Source organism: Ostrinia furnacalis, unplaced genomic scaffold (assembly GCF_004193835.3).
Source record: "Ostrinia furnacalis isolate ACB-3 unplaced genomic scaffold, ASM419383v2 OfSCF3968, whole genome shotgun sequence".
NCBI lineage: Eukaryota > Metazoa > Arthropoda > Insecta > Lepidoptera > Crambidae > Ostrinia > Ostrinia furnacalis.
In genome coordinates this window covers 391,048-413,296 of record NW_021134207.1, presented here as the reverse complement: position 1 = coordinate 413,296, position 22,249 = coordinate 391,048, and the positions used below count along the sequence as shown (strand labels likewise).

Here is a 22,249-nt window from a genome sequence, read left to right as displayed (position 1 = left end):
TATTTGACCGTCTGTGAAGTATTATTACAGGGTATAATAGTTTTATTGGTTACTTGAGAAAATGCTGTTTATCGTTTACGTAAGTTTATATCCGTAAATATTAATTATGTAAATAATAACAGTCATTTATCCGCAAATAAAACATGCATAGGTAGGTATGAATATTTTTAACACGACATTCTATATTTATTCTATCTAACAGTATGGTCGGTAGACAACTTCTTAGACTGGCTTTGAGTGTTGGCAAACTCTGCCTGATAAGAAAAAACAACGTTATCATTTAGCAATATACATACCTATCAATTTATCCGAAGAGATCTCCGAGTTCGCCGAGTCGTGAATACTCTGCTCCAACAAATCCAACCTTCGTTATTTGAATGAAGGCTTACATTGAAACACTCCTTTGCAGCCCCGAAACAAATCCATTCAAGCATAAAATTGGAAGAGCGATCCTCAAAATTCTGAATTAAATTTTATCAAAAAGTTAAGTAATGAATACTAAATCCGATTTGAGAGACAATGAAACGTTGCCCCGTATTTTTGCTTTTTAATGTTCGTCACTGATCGACAACATAAAAGCGGTGAAGGCCGTAAATCATCTATAATTAAGCGTAAATAAGTAGATTATGCAGCATTTAATAAGGTTTCTGAAACATTGAAATGTATTCCATACGCTAAATGGAATTCTATCGAATCAGAACCACTGGCAGGAACATTGCTTTGAATTCGGATTGTAATACATAAGCAAATCGTTATCTGCTCGAGCTTCAAATTTCAATGCGCAATATCCGAATATGCCTGAAACGTGCGGAAAGGAAAGCTTGTCCGGAACACACGATTAAACTGTAATAAAACCAGGATATTTTTAGTTGAAAGTTCAGACAGAATTTATAATGTGATCGTAATTGAATTGCAGACAATATTTTAAGATCTCTTCAAAAGGTTTTCAGTAGGAAAATAACAGAGTATTTTGTAACAAAAAGTAAGGTTTCAAAAACAAGCTCGTTCCGGCAGCGGTGGAAGGGAGACGCGTGCGGAATCCATGATCGTGCGACCCTTTGAATATTAACTAGCAGATGACCCGGCCCGTAACCGGGCTACGGATCTACAAACTACTCGAAAGGTTAATTCAAACTACCCACAGACATTCTTCATTTCTAAATCTTAGTGAGAATTGTTTTATCTTACTAAGAATATCCGCAGAGAAAAGAGAACATTCCAAGTGTATTTCAGCTAAAATGCAATTTCTTAAGAAAGCGAATGATTACCGCAATGAGCACAAGATGACGAAAAACAAAAGTTGTTAATTAAAAGAAGCAAAAAGTCTAAAGGATGTTCATTTGGAGCGTAGTCATTGCGTCGGAGATAAGACTCTTGAAACGAAACGTAGAAAGGCTTTAGAGTCTCCACGTTGATTCAGCTGCACAATGGCGGTGTTAACTTAACTACCAATATTAAAGCTTTGATAGTGAAGGTCTATCCGGACTCTACTGGGAATTATCTTTGGTAATTAAGCTATTGAGCCGCTTTATTGTGTTGTATTTTCAATTCCACTATTCTTAAAGGTTGCTTATAGATAGGTTCAATATGATCATGGCACGATAGGCTTTATCCAAACTCAAATTACTTATCGAGTAGATTTGGGTCATCATTGATTTATTACAAAACTCGAACACAAACTCCGTCGGTGTCCTTTTAGACGTCACTAATTTAATAACATTATACAGTTATAAGGGTGTGAAGTTATATCGGATCAAAAGACAATGCTCCCAGGCCAGCGAAGATGAAAGGACGAAGGTTATTATAACTTTGCTCGTTCACCACACCTCATCGTCACCGCCCGTTCGGAGCCCGCATAATAACACCGGCGCAACACGAAACTCTCATAACGTTCCGATTGCTGTACTAAAATATTTGGCCGCATGAATCAGACAGCGACACTGACGATGACAAGGGTCTGTCGAATGTCATTAAACGATGGAAAAGAGGGCAACGCGTTTTATGTCAGCCTTATTTATGACCAATGTCATATTGCATAACTATAAAGGTGATATGTGAACAATTCTACATATTTCGGATAGTATGAAGTTACAATACTTCGTTTATAGTACTACCAATTTACGTAAGGACTCGAGGTAAGAAAACGCATAAATTGAACGCGCCTCCGTTAATTACGAGCGCGAATATCATTTAGTTGCTGTAGTTCGGTGTACAAAGTTCGAAGATTTATTTGGGAAGTCTTAGCTAAATGTGGAAACATATTTCGCGGAGGAAAGCTTAGATAAGGCGAAGTGAAGTGAACCGCAAAGAAGCGGGACACTGGAACGTCGTCATTAGGAGGGGCGGAGGCCGCAATACGCCCGCATATTTGGTCAAGATTAATTGCCCTTAACATCATCTGTCAACTCCGGAGGACATTGCGTGGACATTTTGTTTGGTGTACAAATGGCGACACATATCCATCTTGCAATACGTCATTAATTAAATGTGTACTGGCCTCGGTTCCCGCGCGGTCACTTTTGTCTAAAGCTGATCCTTTTGGAAATAGAAGCGACGAACTCTTGCTAATCATTGTCTAAAACTTGTATTAAAATTCAACGTATAATATATTATGTTTTTGAAATCGGAAATTTTTCAGTTAAATCTGAAGTTAACCGATTCAGTCTCATACACTTGATTTTAAATGTTATTATTATAACTCTGACTAACCTGATATTTATAAACAACTAGCTTTCCGCCCGCGGCTACGCCCGCGTGGAATTTTGTCTGTCACAGAAAAACTTTATCGCGCGCGTCCCTGTTTCAAAAACCGGGATAAAAACTATCCTATGTTCTTTCCCGGGACTCAAACTATCTCTATGCCAAATTTCATCAAAATCGGTTGCGAGGTTTAAGCGGGAAAGCGTAACAGACAGACAGACAGACAGAGTTACTTTCGCATTTATAATATATTATTAGTTGGGATACATTTTGAATTTGACGTTACTCAATCTGGAATCACATAATATGCGACATGAAGTTATTGTTCTATGTAACGATTATATATTCACAAACAAACGGCATAAATAGCATAACAAACAAGAGCGCTAAACCGGGTATTTAAACTTAATTAATGTAAGTTTCAGATTTAGTCACAAATCATTTCAGGGAAATCCTCGAGGCATTTTACAATCTGAATGTTTTGTTATTCCCTCCCTACAAATTTTAAAGGGGTGACGTATTGTTGTATTAAGGTTAATAATGTAGACCCAAATATCCGCACCGAAATATACCCGTATTTTGTGCTGTTGCTATTATTATCGTTCTGTTTCTTTTATACCAGAATCGAGAAGTATTAAACGCCGGCTCGTTCAATAAAAATATCTTCAAACTAATTGAAGGAGCTCTTACAACTGCGAACAATAAAACAAAGAGGAAAGTGTAAATAGTATTGCGGAACGAGCAGCAACTCTCGCTCGTCTCCGAACGGCAACAAAAGGCACACCTCGGCATGGAAACGGAGTATGCCGCTTCATAATTTGTTTGCTGAATCTCTTACCAGGTTGTTTCATTTGCTAAATGCAGGCTGCAGGGCGAACAACAATCGAGCACTAATTGTGATTCCACTAATTTGCATTGGCGCGCGACTTACCCCGCGCCTGCCGAGCCGAACCAGTTTGCCAGAAGCGCCTATACACCTGATGCAGATTTAGTTCACTGCTACTACTACTGCCAGTGACAAAATCCGATTTAATTTATGGTTGCTGCGCCGTCACTTGCGCCACGTCTAATTTGTTATTATAAACAAGCATTTGAATAATTTCGACGGATGCATTTACCAAATTAATTCAGTCAAACAAAATATGAACCCAACGTAAACTGTTTTCTGTAAAAATTTATACAAACAACATTTTTGTAACTACTATGTTAGTTAAACATTTACATGAAAATGTTTTCAAGTCAAACCGTATGGCACGCACTTTGAAAAAGTTATCAGATCTCATGTAGAGCCAAACTTCTAACTCGACATGACCTAACCTTATACCCGAGTAGGTATGTGGCATGGCCGTTTATAGAGGTTATTCCTTTACCAACATTAATCCAATCGAACCAGTATTCAAAGTGATCTAATAACTAGTAGCTGGAACAATGATAGGCGTAACCAGGTATTATTGAATCGATTAAAGGCAATCAAAGCGTCCGTTTCAATTGAAATTTAATATAGGGAGTAGCAACAATAACCCATCCCCGTGCAATCGAAGTTGCAGCAAACAGGTATCTCCAATTAACGGAACATTTTGCGGCGCTATCAAATCCTTGTTCCCCTCTATTCACACGTCCATTAAACGCTATTGGGAACCGGAAGAATTAATCGTTTCGCAATTCTAATTCGTGAATCTGGTCTGCCCGTGACGTTTTTAATATAAACTGCATTGCTTGTTTGCATTAATTATGCAAGTGACACTGGCTTTACACGATTACAGTAAATTTATGCAAGACATTATCCGAGGACAGTGCAGCGGCGTCGCATAACAACGCCTTCAGTGTCCGAGCGCAAGGCTCCGCCGCTTCCTTTATGAAGCCCCTCACTATGATATATGGGTGTCTGGTGGCGCGTTATTGCTTCTCGCAAACGTTTCGTATGCACACCGGTTTTTGTAGTGCTCGATATTGTTTTATTAGGTGTAACCGACGGTTTTTCCGCTAATGACGGCGGGCCGGGGCGCGGGGTGGACGCGTGATAATCCTCCCGACCATTAGGCCCGACCACTCGCTCGCAAATCGTCCGCATATTTTGCCCAAGATTAATTGTTCTCGAATATCATCTATCACGGTGAGCTCTCTCGTGACCGTCGTCGGCAGTGCGTACGACGTTTTATTTGAAGTACAATGGCTCTTGAGAGAACAGCAGTTAGGGTAATTAAATTTTTGTTAGGAATAATGACAACGACTGTGGAAAATAAGAACACAGAAGTTTGGCCGGCGATTCCCTTTGCGCCTTTGTATTTTATGAAGGTGGCCAGGTAATGTCGTAAGGGACGCGTGGATATTGTGCGCGTTTACTGGAGCAATCTCATGGGATTGGATATGAAAACTTTCATAAAAAATTACGACCAACATGCTTTTCCGTTTTCTTAAGAACATGAGTATTTATTGAAAATACGAACCATAACAATAATATTCCCATTCTACGCGGAAGGGGCGCAGATGTCCCCGGCTACAGCTTAAACAAAAATCATTTCAGGAAGAGAATGGTACTTAAATTATAAAAGCTATTAAGGGACAGAATAAAGGACGGCCATGTTTCATTAATACATTTACATAACCCATTAATTTACCATTTAAACACACCAAATCCTAATTTCGTGAATGAGATTAGGGCGATTACAGACTCTCCGAAAAAGATAAATCCGTAGTTAAAATACCCTCGGCGAGTTTATTGCGTAACGGACAAGAACAAATCGAGTCAATCTTTTTTTTAGCAGAGACGGAAAACCGAACGTTCTGTATTTTCAGCGTTTTTTAACGTGTTAAGTTCGAATATCAATCAAGTCGACCTTTTTTCAATAACGCTACCACAGGGATCCTTCCGAAGCAATTTTTCGAGTAATTTCGCTCTTAGATCCGGGGTGTCCATTGGTCTCCACTGACATTGAGTTTGTTTCCGCCCATCGGAACAATTTATCAGCGGGGGCCATTTCCGAAGCCTTTAGCCGATATAATGTTACACAGGCCAATAAACAGCTACCGAATTCCATGTAAATGAAAACAAATCATTGTTAAAGAAATCTATTACAAATGAAATATCAGGCTAGTCACGTATTTATACCGTTAGCTCTTACTTTTTATTAATATTTATTTCGTGCGTCTTACTACAATGTCATAATTCTTATGTTTTATTTTAATTTCAGCTTTACATATTTTTCTGTTGTGGAAAATATGAAAAGGCATATTTTACTCATTAGCTTCTGAAGGTAGGAGTTAGCTTGAAATGTGTTGCACCTACAAATTGCTTAGTCGATTAACATTAAAATAAAATCAGTTGTAAAGCGCTAGAAACATTTTATTTCGCGAAATACATTTTCATTTGCAGTTGAAAATACATACTTATTTTATGCGAAGAAACTACAAGTCCCTTAACTGGTAGACTAGTTGCCTTACAACATTATCTGCGAGTAAAATATAAAGGTATCGTAATTACTCGTATTAATTAGCCTATCACAGTGTAAAGGGAGAAGTGTTACTTATATGGCTGGCATCCGTGAATCATTATAAATCATTATTAGAAATTAACGATATTTACTATGTAAATACAAATTAGTTGATCAAATATTATGCAGGAAGAAAGAAAGAAGTTCCCTAACAACGCAAAAGCAAACAGTTATTAGTATACATACATACATAAAAGCATACTCAAAAGATAGTAGGTGTTTGTGATTACGATATGAACATGACTAATGGTTTGTATATTTTTTCTATAGATAGTAGTCTTTATGTGTACGTGCATAAACCCCACAAAAGGGGAGAATCGTGGATAGGTTCAATTTCCGGAACGGGGCAAATATTAAGTAGACAAACATGTACACACATTATATAAACCCTCCTTTGGTTTTGCGTAAGTCAGGTAATAAATTAGATAGGTGGATTTCCTTCCATTATAATAATGGCCACCTGTATTTGAACAGACAAACTTACCTATTATAGAAATTTTAAAATGTTAACCTGACCTGATTTATTTTATAGAGCTAGATCAATTTATATTAAATATGCATGTAGTATTTATACTAGTTTCATTAAATTATTCGTTGACCTTTACGACATCATAAAGTATTAATAAATCATTCTCACGGCATGTTTTGTGAAGATTATGAGTCTAACACTCATTAAATTTAGTCTGAATTGAATGTCTACACACAACCGTGACAAAAGTTCACAACTTGCTATTTATTCCGCCCAACAAGCGATATACGATTACTAAATGGGCACAAATGCAGAGAGCAAGTGCCGACAATGGACATTCAGTGCATGAGCACTGCGCGGCCGCAATCTTAGCGCCGCTGTCACTACTGCACCGCTGCCCATTTCTCATCTTAAATGGCAAGCAAAGCGCCCGAGCTCGACCCAACGCTTTTTTACCATTTTCTTTCTTGAATACTGCCAACGCTGATACGGCGCAGGACGTAGGCGTAAAGGAAATAGCGCCCCGCTTTTTGCACCACGCTTTTATACACCCGATACTCGCACTAACAGAAAATAAAGCACCAAACTTGTACAAACACAAGTTAAACAAGAAACATAAAAGATTTGATATTGCGAGAAAATTGGCAGAACAAGGAGCGCGGTAACGGAAGGAGTGTGTTGTCGTTCATTATTTTCTATGTTGTAAAAACTTTCATGCGGTGATTCATCGGGCCGGGGGAAAACACACGTTAAATGTAATGTGAAATAATATTGCGTGTGTATAATGGTGGTGAACGGTACGGATCGATTAGATCATAAGTGAAACAGATTTCGTTGAAAGGATTCATAATTGCGTGTCTATGTGTGACTTGATTTATACTCATGACATGTTTTTGTTTACAAATGATATAGATGGTTAATTGAAAAAATGTCTTTCTTCTTACCCTATATTATTGAAGAAATCGTCTGTACATTCGCAAAAGTAAACACCAAGCAATTGACACACTAATGAATTTAAGTCTAGTCTTAAAGATACTAAGATATGATCTATTTAAACTGTAATAGTTCTATAAACACGTCAAAATTCTAGATAACAAAGAGGAAGCAACATTTATTGTCACACATTTCGTTCGCGAATCGAGTGCGGGATCGCGGCGCGAGACGTCCGTGCTCTCGTGCGTCTGGGGGCATACTGTCGAAACCGGCTGAATCTGTGATACTGGAGCGAGGCGATATCACAGCGGACGCAGCGTTTTTGCTGGGCGGGCGAATGGGCTGCTACGAAACGCTACGCTACGCGCTACGAGGGAAAAATTATTCGTTGAGGAAAAATTAGGCACGCTCCGACCGCGACAGTCCATCCATTCGCCCGCGCCGTCGCGATACAGCGCACGATCCCGGCCGATTAATACTAAGCACGCCAATAAATATTGATACTGGCTTCTTTGTCTTGCACGGAAGATTCGTTCCCTTTTATTAATGGCACACTCACGTTTGTTTGACAAATTGCGAGGGAGATATTTTACTTTATGTTTTACGGTATACTAAAAGGACGGAGACCAACAGAATCCAATCTGCTGAGATTGGCATTGTTATTGCGTTCTTAGTAAACAACGCTTATTCAATTTTGGGTAGCAATTACAAGAGAGACATTTTAGAGATTATAATACCTGCCATTGTTGTAAATCATAGCATTGAATAAATCCAGAATTTATTTGATTGCGATTCCTACATTAATATCCGATAAATATTTACAGATTGATAAATGGTATCAATTTCTGGAGCCAGACCGCAAAGCCGCTGATGGCTATAAATATTGAAATTGCAATGATCCGGAAAATATCGATGATGTATGTAGTGGCAGGTCATCCACGTAGTTTTATTAGGTTGAACGGGTGTGTTGCTGCAGAAAGGTCGAGAAAAGATAAGCTGGGGTAATTTGTGAGTGCGAATCGTGTCGCTGAGCTGACAAATCACCCGTATGAATGTGACGGACGATAATCCCTTGCTAATTAATGTATGGCACCGACGAGCGGTTCAGACAACCCGATATTATTGTGCCGAGGAAGATCGATCGCTGGTACCGGTTCGCTGGTGTCATCCGTCCCTGTCGACTCACGTTCCACACCTTTTTCTTCAATCAATTCGGGGACTAGATGTTATCAGTTCCAATTACTCGCCCCACCTTTTATAGTTTGTTATAAATAACTGAAAGAACTAATTGATTTCCTTTGTAAAAGTATTTGCTATTGAATAAAAATAAATGGAACACTAATGGATACATCAGTAACAGAGATTTCAATTAAAAACAGTACTGATATTGCTATAAGCAGTTCATAAATTCCCGCGTTTAATGTATTGAACGAGAGATACTTTCATCATAAATATAACTTAAAGCAAACAAAGTTACCTGTGTATAAACGTTGCGAAATCCGTACGTACGAGTGATAAAGCGTCTCTGTTTTGGCTTAGTTACTTTATCCATTCCCGGACGATCTCAACATCGTATTTGGTAGTTTGTGCAGGTACACTTTTGTACGTGTGCCGTAAAATTTCGTGTGTTGACCGTTGAGCTCGCAGTTGACATTGGGATCCGGGGATATCTGTGTAACGGCCGGTTGTTTTATTACCGGCAGGGATGACACGTGGCAGGTTTTGTTGGCATCTTGAATGCCCGGAAAATATGTGGAACAATAGTTTTCCTGCTTTTAAGCACCGCACATTTTTTAGGCTTCACGTTGCGCTCGACCTCCTTGAAAATTAAATGGAGATATTTGATGAATAGACTGCGTAACTGGCAGCTCAAAACAAATGTAAAGCAGATATTTTTTTTACGTTATACATTTATTGTTCAGGAACAGATTCTATTAAAGCTGTGTTAAATTATTTCCTCTATTGCTATTCAGCAGCTAGGAAATGACGATAACGACCTCTTAGGCTATTGGAGCTGTTCACAAACTTGAATAGCTAGAATTACTTGGAACGGAAACAGTTCAAAGCCATTCCACTGAAGTGTGTTTATTCATTAAGTTATTATATTAAGGGCTGATTTTTCAATCGTCGGATAACTTTTAACTGAAGAATAAACTTGTCATTTTGACATATTGCCCATACTGAAACTGTCAATGTGCCAAACTTATTCTTCAGTTAAAAGTTATCCGACGATTGAAAAATCAGCCCTAAATGTAAGAGTAGGCAAATAATTATTACATACACTAATTGGCAGTTGACTAATATTGCGAAAGCAAAAACTTTTGATCTCTGAAAGTATGTTATGATAATATTTAACATGTAATTAATTACATAGAAGACTTTCACTTTGTTTCTAATATTTTCCATACAAATGTATGATTTATGACTATTGGTTTGAAAAAAAAAATAAAACATTACCTATTTAGTGAAATACGTTATTTGTCCAAACTGCATTGATATTCCCGGATTCCATTCCATGAAAAACGAATAGACAAGCACTGTTATTAAGTATTATGGAAGCAATAAACTTATTGAGTAATGAGTACTGTTACCTCTGAATTTAGATATTGGGTCAAACTCGTAAAATGTGATTGAAATCGAGCAAAAAACATTATTGTTATATAGTATGGTAGACATGGTAGTATACTTAGTAGGGCCATAGAATTACAATTTGACAGCCCTAACTTAAAATGGACCCACCTTTGCGAAGGGGGTTCAAGACGAATTGCACAGAAAGTAGCCTCTGAGGCCCATCTTTTATTATCCATTAAACTCTACAAGCTCTTTAGGGAAACAATAAATTACTGAATTATATCCGTGACGACTCTTTCGCAGTACTTAACATTGTCAATAAAACGAAAACTTAATAATTAATTGAAGAGATAGACGTGAAATCGCCTAGTAATAAACTTTCTCGAATAGATTGGTGCATTAAAATAATAAAAATAATGGCCCATTTCAATGGATTACTATGGATTAGAATCGCATTATTGTAATTGGCAATTCATGGACGGATTTAAATGAATAACTTTCATTAATTACCAATTAGAGCTCGTTACAGGTAAAATTTTTGATATTGTGAAGAAAATGGACCGAAAATGAATGATTTTTATAATGTAAGAGTTAAGATTATTGTTTTAAACAGGCGATGAGTTTCGTAATTGAAAATGTGTGGTTTAATTAATTGTCTCAGATTACGTTTTCTAAGATATTTCTTAAACAAAAAGAAAATGTATAAATGTCAATTATATTGCTTTGTAAAATATACGCTTTCATTAGTATTTAATTAGTAGTATAAGTAGGCTTATTTCAGGGCACTTAAGTATATGTTATACGTCTCAAATTTAACCGGCTTTGCCATAACTTCAGGACAACATATCGGCTGGTGATGAGAAGTGGAGGACAAATCTCAACCATCTGTTCTTTGGTAACAATAAATTCACTTAATATTGATTACTTACTTTTAAGCTACATTTTTTCAGTGTGGATATGAAGATTTATCGACAGCGAAACGACCTAATTTACCATGTTTTGACAAAAAAGAACGCCCCACAACATTTTCCACACACGTTATCAGTCCGTCCATATTGCCTTCGCCCACCGCACCTGAGGCCGACTACGATATCGCAGTGTAACGGTTAGCCGAGCAATTTGTTCTATTTTTAAGAAAATCGTTGTTTCGCTCAACAAAGTAAATTGCCTATCACTACCTGTTCCATTATTTTGATAAAAAGTAATCTAAAGGCTGTCTGGTCTGAAAATAGGCTGAATTTCTAAGAAAACTAACTTAAGGTTCGTTGAGGTTAAATAATAGCAGTAGGTACACAGGTGAAACTACGAAATGTAATTATTACCAGTGTGCTTACCATGAGTTTACGTTAGGTGTGCTCGCTAGCGAGTGCGTCAAAAAAGTCTATGAAAATTTTAGTTCTTGAAAGTAGCCGTTAGGGGCGCTGCACAATCTGTCAAACATTTTATTGACATTTTTTTACGTAGTCGCTAGCGAGCACACATAACGTAAACTCATGGTAATCACACTGGTTGTATTTTATGCGGTAAATAAGGTGTTAACCAGCTTGAATAATTTATAACTAACTGTGATCTAGTGATTTAGGAACCCAATGGCGTGTTAATATTTTCTTCAAGTTCATAATGTATGACTTGTTTTAATATGCATCGCATCTACTTTCTTTCATCCAAACGTTTACAAGTTATGCATACAGAATTAAATTTTAAGTGAGTAGTATTCATTTTATTTACGTCCTAACATAATAAAGCAGTCGGTAGGTAGGTACTTAAGTACTTTAGCAATTTTCAATTTACCAAACCAAAATTACTGCATCGTTAATAAATAGCTTATTTTATAAGTCCTCGAATTTATCCATCATATTTACCGTTTAAAATTATATGGGTAAAATATTTCAGTATCAGGATTAACATAAAGTTTATATTTCTACCACATAAAGTAAAAGATCCCGTGGGATAACTAAAAGAATTTTACTGTTGGCTTTCGGGGCCTGACGGGCAACGTTATAGCGGTCGAAGCAATCTTCCCTCTACATTTCGATTACCATAACTAATGGGACGCACGCAAGTTAATATTTGGAGAAAGATTTATATCTCAACAACTCGTACGTGAAGTTACGACTTTTGGGTAAGATTGTACCAACTTTGCTATTTGTCGCATCATAAGTATTTTTCGATCGCAACTTTGATGTTAATAACATGAGTAGCGTGACATCTTCAGCGCCGATCAACATGTTATCGTCAATGGCGTCAAGCCATAATGACAAAGTGAGAAGTTTCTTGAGCATTTACCCAAGGTTGTTATAGTATCGATAGTCTTGCTATCGAAAACATTTTGTCGATAGTGTTGTTGAAATAAGAAAAATAGCGAGAAAACGGGTAACAAATAAAAAATAAAATCATGTGAGAAAAGAGAGTATTTAAGTGCGCAATTTAAATAGTGACACATGCATCGATAAAAAAAATTTCCTTTATGGACATGTGTACATCACCTTCACGTTTTACTTTAACCTCATTAAAATAAGTCGAAATCGTTTTGCTCATTAAAACTCTAGTTATTTTAATGATAAACAGCGAATAAACAGCTGACGTCAGATAAAAAATTACGTAGTTTAGCAAAAAACTACTGTAGGTATTTCGACGATTCTTATCGATTTGATATTGTTTAATAATAATCTTCCATCACAGCTTCCTGGCCTATCGAGTTTACAACTCATCACTATTTTCACCTTGCACCTCACCGGGCGAGACCGCACTGTGGGTTCATTTATGAAAAGCTTTCAGCTTCGACACGGCTAACAGGAAGCTCTATTCAAATCGTCTTCCCCCGACGAGCCTTTACATAAATAAAGTATTGAATAAGCTATTTTCTCTCATGTGTAAAAGATTTGCCGGCGCTCAAACTTGTATGGTAACCAAATTCTTTATCGTGTTCAATCGTTACATGAATATAGGAACAACACTGTTTCGTTACGATGCCGATGGAGAATATTTTTTGTTTAAAACTTTACATGAAGCTTCAAAGGTAGTTTTAGAAAGCATTAATAAATAACGACACGATTCAAATATGGTGAAAAGTCATGCAAAATTACTTATTTTAGTTGTCATTCCTATTAGATAATTACAGCCTGTCATCCCTTGTTTGTTCCATTCGCAAATGAGAAAAGTTTTAAAATTGTCTAGTTTAGTATGGACTTAATAACAACAAAAATAAAAGAAGGGCATTACAAAATACTTTGCATTACTACCCGTAATAAGANAAAACTTTGTAAGGACGTCGATTGACTTACGACTCACTTGATGTAACATCATTTTCCATCACAAGAACAATTAACAAGAGGTGATGTTATCGCCTCTAAAGTGTTACGAGTAGATTGATGGGCATTGTCCAACCCTAATCACACAAGTCACATCTCTGTTTGTAGATGACCAACACGGATTATGGGCTGTAACATGCACTTTAACGGGTCATTGGATATCAACACGGCTGTGGAAGATTAACTTCTAAAGGTGCTCTTACACAGTCAATTAAATTTCTCTGTTAGGGTAATTTTGTCTGTTATGAATCGCAGCATATGGAGCGATACGGAGAGAAACTATTGAATCCATATATTTTTCAAAGCAATTATTGTTCGAAGAATATGTGTAATACAAAGCGCCTCTAAGTCTATGGTACGAAGACTATAGCGGGCGTATAGATGACCCACGCTGAACTGTCCCGCCAAACTCAATGACAGGGGGGCGCTACCATCGTTCAACTATATGGTTTCCAACATGGCAAAAATCTGAACCAGCGATCCGGTATTGACGGTGGCGCCCCACTGTCAATGTCATCGACAGGACAGTCCAGTATTTTGGAACTATACATGCGCAGCATAAAGGCCGATTCACACATATCAGTGAAGTCACAGTTCAGGCTCAGTACCGGCACAGTGCGAAATATTCTTTCATACAGTTTCTATGAACGCATCCCCACTTGTCAGTGTCAGTGACGACACAGTGCTCTCAGTGTCAGTGCCGACACCGGCAATCACGGACGTATTCGTTGACGACGATATTTTTTGTCGGACGCCGCGGCATCAAAAACAAAATAACTTACTTCATAGTTTCTGAACAAGAATATTGAAACAGCTCTCTGACATTTTAAAATATTCTAAATATTTCACTGCTGCACTGTAGCACTGATACTGAACTGAGCGGACACTGTGAAGAACTGTGGCACTGATATGTGTGAATCGAGTTTAAACGTTGTTAATAAACGGCATCGTAAAATACGTTTTTCAAAAAATAGACAATCGTTCCTTCAATAATTTTGATTACACGTATACAACTTGATATTATTCACCTCTATTAACATAAATAAATATCATATTCGAAAATGGCGAATTTCGAGTTGATAATTAATAAAACCTGCCATTGTGTGACGGACGCGTCAATAAATGACAATCGCAAAACATATTTTTGATTACTCGGTCGGATGACGGATGTGTTAGGGCTTTTTCCATTAACCGAAAAATTATTTTGGAACTATACATGCGCAGCATAAAGGCCGATTCACACATATCAGTGAAGTCACAGTTCAGGCTCAGTACCGGCTCACGGCCGGTCGGATGACGGATGTGTTAGGGCTTTTTCCATTAACCGAAAAACTATTATTATACGTGTAGCCTTTATATTTTCATTGTGGACATTTATTTTATCAAACTGCAAAAAGGCCGATGTTTGCTGAATTTATGATTTGATTTGAAGGCAAATGCGGCATTGGTATATTGAAGAAAAACTAAACGATTCAAAGTACCTAGTTATTCTTCATCTTAGGATCCGTGTAAGTTTATATAGATTGCTTATAAATATCTCAGAATGACTTAATGTCCTAGATTCCCGGTGAAATTGAATAAAATAACTAGAAATAGCTACAAGCTATCAGTTTAGAATAGCGAATGCATATCTATTACGGGTAGCTCTGATAAACGTGGTGAGTTGAAACCTAGGCCGAGGCACCGCCCGACTTAGCGGTGGCCCGAGCACGCAACGTGTTCTTCGGAAGCCAGAATAGCCGCGGTTGCTAATGCCTTTGAGCACGAAGCTTGCACAGACAGACCATGGACAGTTTCAGTCTGAATATTTTACATACAACGCAAGGTTGTATTCTTAGCACGAACTTACTTCAAGGCAAGTTGTGGGTAGGTACTGGATGTAAGGCGAGTAGGTAGATAGAGTCGATAGATAACTACTTAGTATTTCAAAACGAAGGCTACACAGCCCACAGTTGAAATTTTCTTTGAATGTCTATAATTAACTTATGAAAACCAAGCTTATGAAAAGCTTCAATCATGAAAACCAAAAATAGAAAACTAGACGCTATCTTAAAGAAATACCGTTATGTAACAAGAAGTCTAATTTAACAGACTGTTTTAATCAATGTTTTCTTTCTCGCACAGCCATTGATGCACGAATTGTAAGAATCGAAGAATCATAATATGATAGGATAGGATATATTATATCCTTTCTAGCTAGGGTATTTGTAGATATTTCAAAATAGCCTCGTCAGAATCGGGATTTAAGGAGACAAGCCAAAGGTCTGGGCAAATAGATAAAGCGTTTGGTCGCGTGTGCATTACTGTGCATAAGCCCCGAAGCGCAGGCCAATAAGCGGCTCAGGTCACGCCTGGTGTCGCGGGCCGAGCCCGGGCGCAGGACGGATTTACATGCACCAATATACACGATATTTATAACGGGCAACTTTTGAAAACTATAGTAGGTACTTAGATAAGCCAGAAGAAGAACTGGTGATAGAAAGAATACAGAAGAGGATGACAGTGGGTCTAAAATGTCGTAATTTTTTCTTTCGCCGTTTTAAATCTACTGATCGTAAAAGAAAAATATCTACGTCGTCCCTCAAAGTTTGGAGACAAAGCCAAGTACTTACTTGATACTTGTCGTACAACAAAAGAAGCTTATAATGCGACTGGTACACATATAAAAGTTGTTATTATGGGCTTTGCTCGGAACCAATGAATTTGAGGGATATTTGTAATCAGAAAAAGAGGTTATCCGTGGAATAACCCTAGATCGTTTTAGGTGACGCATATTGGGCGAGCCCTTTGTCCAAATATGGTGTCGTCGGTACACAGACTAACGTGGGTAGGTATTATATCATATTATATTATCATGTGATGATGATAAAATGGATACCTAGCAATGAAGAATGTTCACTATTTTTGTTTTTTAGCTTTCTGTATTCTCTGTTAAAAATAAAAAATACATGTGAAAGAATTATTTCGATACGTCAATTAGTTTCCAAGCAACAAACTATCAGCGCCTTCTCGAATACAGGCTGGTTTTCTATTGTGAAAGATAAGAAAAGTGGCAGGCACGTATTCTTATTACTCTAAAGGCCATGGTTGTTTTTATTTCGAATGGCTAATTTTAATGAGAGAAATAGGCATCCCGATTTGTAGTGTTTAAAAGTAGGTCATTGGTAGCTAACTCACCTACTTTACTCAAAACTACGCGTCAAGTAAAATATTCTATTAAATTACATGATTCATATTTCATCCCAGTTTTTACAAAGGAAAGATATAATATTAAATCGTTCCTTGCTTTCGATTAAATCAGAAATTTGAATTTTCGGATGACAACAATCCGTTTACCGTCTTAAAACTTTTCCAATCTGCTGAATCAATATAATTTGTGAGCATGGGATTTACAAGATGGAAATTCTCATTTGTGAGTTTGAAATAGATTGAGGATGTTTGTTATTGTTCAATCGCAATTTGATATTGTTTTGCTTTGGATCCAATTGATATTGTAATTGTGGAAATATAGATAGATGCCAGCTGGTTCGTTACTTTGTCACGCACCGATAAATGTCTGGTTTTTAATTAATGTTTGTAGCTCATTTAAAACCGTTGCAATTTCGTATTTTTTTATAGCCAAGTAAGTACAAGCAGGACCGGTCTTTGTGGAAATCCTTGGGGGAGGCTTTTGTCCAGCAGTGGATCTCTTTCGGCTGAAACGAACGAAGTACATATTTGCAAGATAACCTTTTTGTGCAAAACAATGTCAAGACAGAAAAAACCTCAGATCATAGAAGGGAAAAACGTAATAGGCTGTCATTGAACTAACTCTTCCATTTTAAACTGGGAACTAGAAGACAGAATATAACATTAAGTCTTAAGTTCTTATATCAACATATTAATTTATTCAATTAGCCGTGCATTGTGAAATTAGCAATTACAAACGTTTAGCAAGTCACGTTACTATTTTCTTGAGTAGAAATAACGTCTTTTTATTCGCAGCTGTCTTTCAGATATATGTGGAATAATGTATGTGAAATTGATGTGAGACCACAATTTATGTCGATTATAATTATTGATTAGTGTTTTGCATTGTTGCAATGTTTTCCTATCATTAAGTTGAAGGTAAAAAGAGGCACATAATTAATACAAAATATTCAACGGAACGAACGTCGAGAACTCAAGAAATGCGCAGTGGCATTGAACTGAATATTCAAAATTGCTAGAAATGTTAACCAACTTAAATTTTAATAATGTAGTAGGTACCTTGTTCCTTCCTTTGTGAGTCCTTGTATAAAATAGTTAAGATTTACTTCAGCGAAACTTCGCACTGTACTGTCCGCACAATATTAACAGAATTAAATTGAATATATAAATAAAATGTTATTGCGTGCGCTCGTCTGAATATAAAACCGTATTGCGAGAGTTGAGAATTTCCAAGACGACAGCCGTATTGGAGTGCATCGGGCGAAACTTTTTTCATAAAAGTGCAGAGGCGCATTCGGTTGCTAGGAACGACCAAGTGAACAGTTGTCGGGGTTACTTATTAACTTTTATAACTCTTGTTATATTCGAACGTTGCTTGCATAATTTATTTCAAGTAACATTCTGAGCGTATGATGAGATTAATTAAATACGGAATAGTTTTGACTTTAAATCTTTGTGTGTTATTCATAAAGTTATGGAGTGGTACAACAGTATTGAATAAATAAGAATAGTGTCTGACTCAATAATGTGCTTATTATTCTGCTAACTTTGCAATAGCTGCTGAATATAAATATACTAGGCCGTATTTGGGAAAACCTATATGTAAGGCGGAATAAATTTGACTTTGGAGGAACACAAAGACAATGGCAAGGGTGTAGTCGGAGGTATGTCGAAAGTTTTTTCATAAATGGCCATAGTACGAAGTAACAGCTGACGACTGGCAGCCAGCCCGCGGCGTTTTGCCCGAGTCACTTTCTGGCAGATGTGTTAAAAGGGGAAAATGCTATCCGAGAGATTTTATCCCACGCCCCCGGCGATGAATAAAGAACTGAAAGGTAAATAAGTATTTGATGTAACTACGTATTTCGCAGATTCGTCTCAAAAGCAAGTGATATGCGCGCGCTTTTCATTCTATTCTTTATTTCTTCAATAACTTTTAAAAAAAATAAAACCGACTTCAAATGCGTGAACACAAAAAAAAACTTATAATTGAAAATATTGCGTATAAAAAAGTTCATCCCCAATTTTCCACCCTTGGGGGTGAAATATTTTCTTCAAATTCGCATGAATCATTTGAAATAATCGTTCAAATTGATTTATAATCGGCGGAGATATTGCGTATAAAAAAGTTCATCCCTAATTTTCCACCCTTGGGGGTTGTTTTTCTATTATGAAATTTAAATGGGACCACCCTTGAGGTATTACCTACACGCCGAAAAAAGATTTGTTCAAATCGGTTCATAATTGGCGGAGTTATCGCGTAACAAACATAGAAAAAAAAAAACATACGGGTCGAATTGAGAACCTCCTCCTTTTTAGAAGTCGGTTGAAAACAGATAAGTCTGAAGAAGTTAAAGTTTGTAAGGCAGAAATGATGCAAGTACAAATGTAAAAACCTTGATTTATTTCAATGCACGCACAGCTATATCAAACAACCATAGAAAGGAAAACCATTTCATTTTACGTCAATTTGATCGGGTTCAAAGTTAATATGGCAATCCGACGTTTAAAGTCAACTTGGCATTGGGTTAAATCGGGGGTGAAAAGTGTAACCTATATTATTTTCTGTCCGAACATTTTATGAGATCAACTTGAAAATTGTTACAGTTTAGGTACTAAATAAATGCTGTGTTTATTTTGGATCAAATTGAAATTTGGGCATCAGCTGTCTTTTAAAATCGAAAAAACCATTGACACACAGATTAGTGGCCGTACTTTTCACATTAAAATATACGCTTATCGGAGAAATACAGCAGCAGGATTACGAAATTGTCACTGGCAAGATAAATTACACCAATTAGGTAATCCTTATAAATGTGAAACGCGCTTTGTTATTAAGTACTATGTATTGATTTATTTGCAAACCCGAACTTTATATTGATTTTACATTATGTGTGCATCAACCTTAAGATATCTGTAACCTTTATATATCCTGAACTAGTTCTTACTTCTTTCTTTTACATAAGTACACAACAAAGAAACATTTTAGTAGACACTAAAGCTCACACAAAAAGTTGCAGAAATATTTCAGTTACAAAGAACGCTAATCGCATCCCGGAGTTATCTCGTAATCGAATGAGAAACGTTTGCACAAAGAGCCAGCAAATCGTATACATTAAACATGGCAGTTTAGATCGCAAGACACGAGTCAGCCAGTAAAACGTACGTACGTAATTAGATTCGTTACTACAACAAACGGATTGTCGTGTCTAAACTAAATCAAACTTTATTTCCGGGGGGAGACAGCGGGCTGCAGTCGTTGCGGGCGATATTGGGAGCAGACTATAACCCACTTTTGTTCATTATCATACCTATCCCGGGGAGGAAACCGCGCCAGGACGGCTAAGCACCACAACAGAGACAAAATATGAATAGTTTATAGCCGCCAAGAGTTTAATAACGTCTTAAAACAGCAAACTACTTCAAACTATTACGAAACATCCCCAACAAAGTCAACTTGGATGCGTGTAACATAAGAGGCATTCCATTTTATTACGACTGTCCAATAATAGACGCGAAATTAAAAAATCAAGCGATGCAATTGCAATGAATTATACATCACACGTGGTCATGCATGCACAACGAAACAACACTCGAGAGAGAGTGAACGTCGCGAAAGTGAAAAGGAATACAATAACTTTAGTAGCGATTTTTCACGCTATTCGATCAATCTTGAAAACGGTAGAAAATATTTATGAAATTAATAGAAAAAACAAGATAGTTATCATTAATTAAAGAAATACACAAGTATAAATAAGAAGTCAGTTTAAGAAATGTGAAAGTATTTGCGGTATCGCTGTTGATTTGAAATGAGTCGTAAAATATAATAGCGAAAGGCATTAGACACAAATCTTGAGCAGACGTCGCCACTTAAAATAAGCTGGCACGCTTTCAAGAGCCGCCACCAACCTGAATGCAGAGTATTCAGTTCATCAAAACCAGATGTTTGCGAGTTCCATGTAAATACGGACATTTGTGCGGCACGCATGATTAACGCCCTGCGAGTACCTACACTTGTTTACCTCGCTCCTCAGTATATCTGCATACCTAATTGGAAAAATTACGAATGCAATTTAAATGGCGCCAGTTGACCGGCAGCGGCTACAAAGGCACGGAACTGCAGCACATACCGACGTCACATTTTGTGAGCATATGGAAAAATCTTCATCTTTTCAATTTGCATATTCCATATTTACTTGAAATCCTGCCAAAATTTAATTCGCTCGATATTGTGCCGTTTCTCTATCGAGTTTCCTGAAATATGCCGTAGTTTCAGCTTCTATAACGTATTTGACCGAAATGATAAACGAGCGTTCAGTTTTATGTGCATTTGATGAACGCGAGATTCATGGAATTGCTTGTAAATCCAATTTCACCAAATTATGCGCTGAAATGTGTTTTAGCTCGTTAATTCTACTAAGTAATAATTTTAGGTGAAGGTTAGTAATATGTGTTGTGTATCTATCTATCCTCCAAGAGTAGATTTTCTCTAAAATTTTCCAGCGCAACAAAAATTTCCACAATATTTTTCAAGGCATAGATATACGAACTGTGTTTTAATGTATTTAAACGTTAAGAATGTGTGTTGCTGACGTATGTTCCCAATGTTTTCGCCGATTTACTAAGTGGCACATATTGAAAGATCTCGTGTGGCGTATAAAAATTCCAAATACTCAAAGCGAAGGCGGCGCGGCGACATTAAACGCTTTAATGTTATAAACAAACAGAAGCTGGCTGCAAGCCAACTGGGCTGGGCGCCGGCGCTAGTCGCTAGCAACACTTGTGCCGCTTCCTATGCAACTATTGCGTTATCTGCAATCGTCAGTCGTTCAATCCTATTACTTACAACTTCCCGGCTACACTTTATGCATAACTGATTATAATTGGCTGCCTTGTGAGCGATGACACGATGAATACGCTCACGTAGCCTGGCCCTCGCCGCACCACATAGAGATAATGCGCTTAGCGAAGTATGCCCCGTGTTGCGGTGCCCGCCCAAAATGTTTGAAAGAGACTCGCAACAGTACTTTTGCAACGCGGTAAAGAGTTTGCTACTTAGATGTAATAAACAAACCGACATTGGCTACAGACCAACTGTGCTGGACGCCGGCGCTAAAACCAACTGGGCCATTTCCATCGCAACTTTACCTACCTATTTAAAACGTACGATAACTGCAGTCGAATTTCCTTTAATTACATCAACTCCGAAAGTAATTATAGCAATCCAAACTTGTCACTTTCTATCGTTTACGAACTTGATCATAATAATTTCAGTTCGATCTAATCGTTTTAAGTCGGCGAGCGGCACGCTGAGCCGGTACGCAATTACTACAATTAGCTCTATAAACAAATTGAAGACTCACTTAGTAAACTGGGCTTATTTATTGTTGGTTTCAATTAAATCGTGGCTCAGCTTGCAAGTTGCGCAGTTACAGAGGCCCTATTATCTCCATGAAATTTGACTCACAAACCGCAGTGTCCCTGGTGGGTCGACATAACTCGACCCAAGTTGAAAGCTTTAATTACGTGGAGTGAACTGTTCACGCAGGTGACTCCTTAATTACAGGGTTGAAATTGAGCTGCCC

At 37.4% G+C, this 22,249-nt stretch overlaps 1 protein-coding gene across 3 annotated transcripts in view; it reads right to left on the bottom strand.

Moving 5' to 3' along the window:
• The window catches only part of sfl (N-deacetylase and N-sulfotransferase sfl), a 106,772-nt gene that overhangs the window by 51,031 nt on the left and 33,492 nt on the right, over positions 1 to 22,249 (bottom strand). Inside the window, exon 1 of one of the 3 annotated variants that reach the window (XM_028312497.1) lies at positions 7,605 to 7,870. The exons of the other annotated variants lie outside the window; for them this stretch is intronic. The gene's annotated coding sequence lies outside the window, so the exon portion shown is untranslated. Of the gene's footprint in view, positions 1 to 7,604; positions 7,871 to 22,249 lie in introns of those variants that run through there. 3 annotated transcript variants of the gene reach the window in all.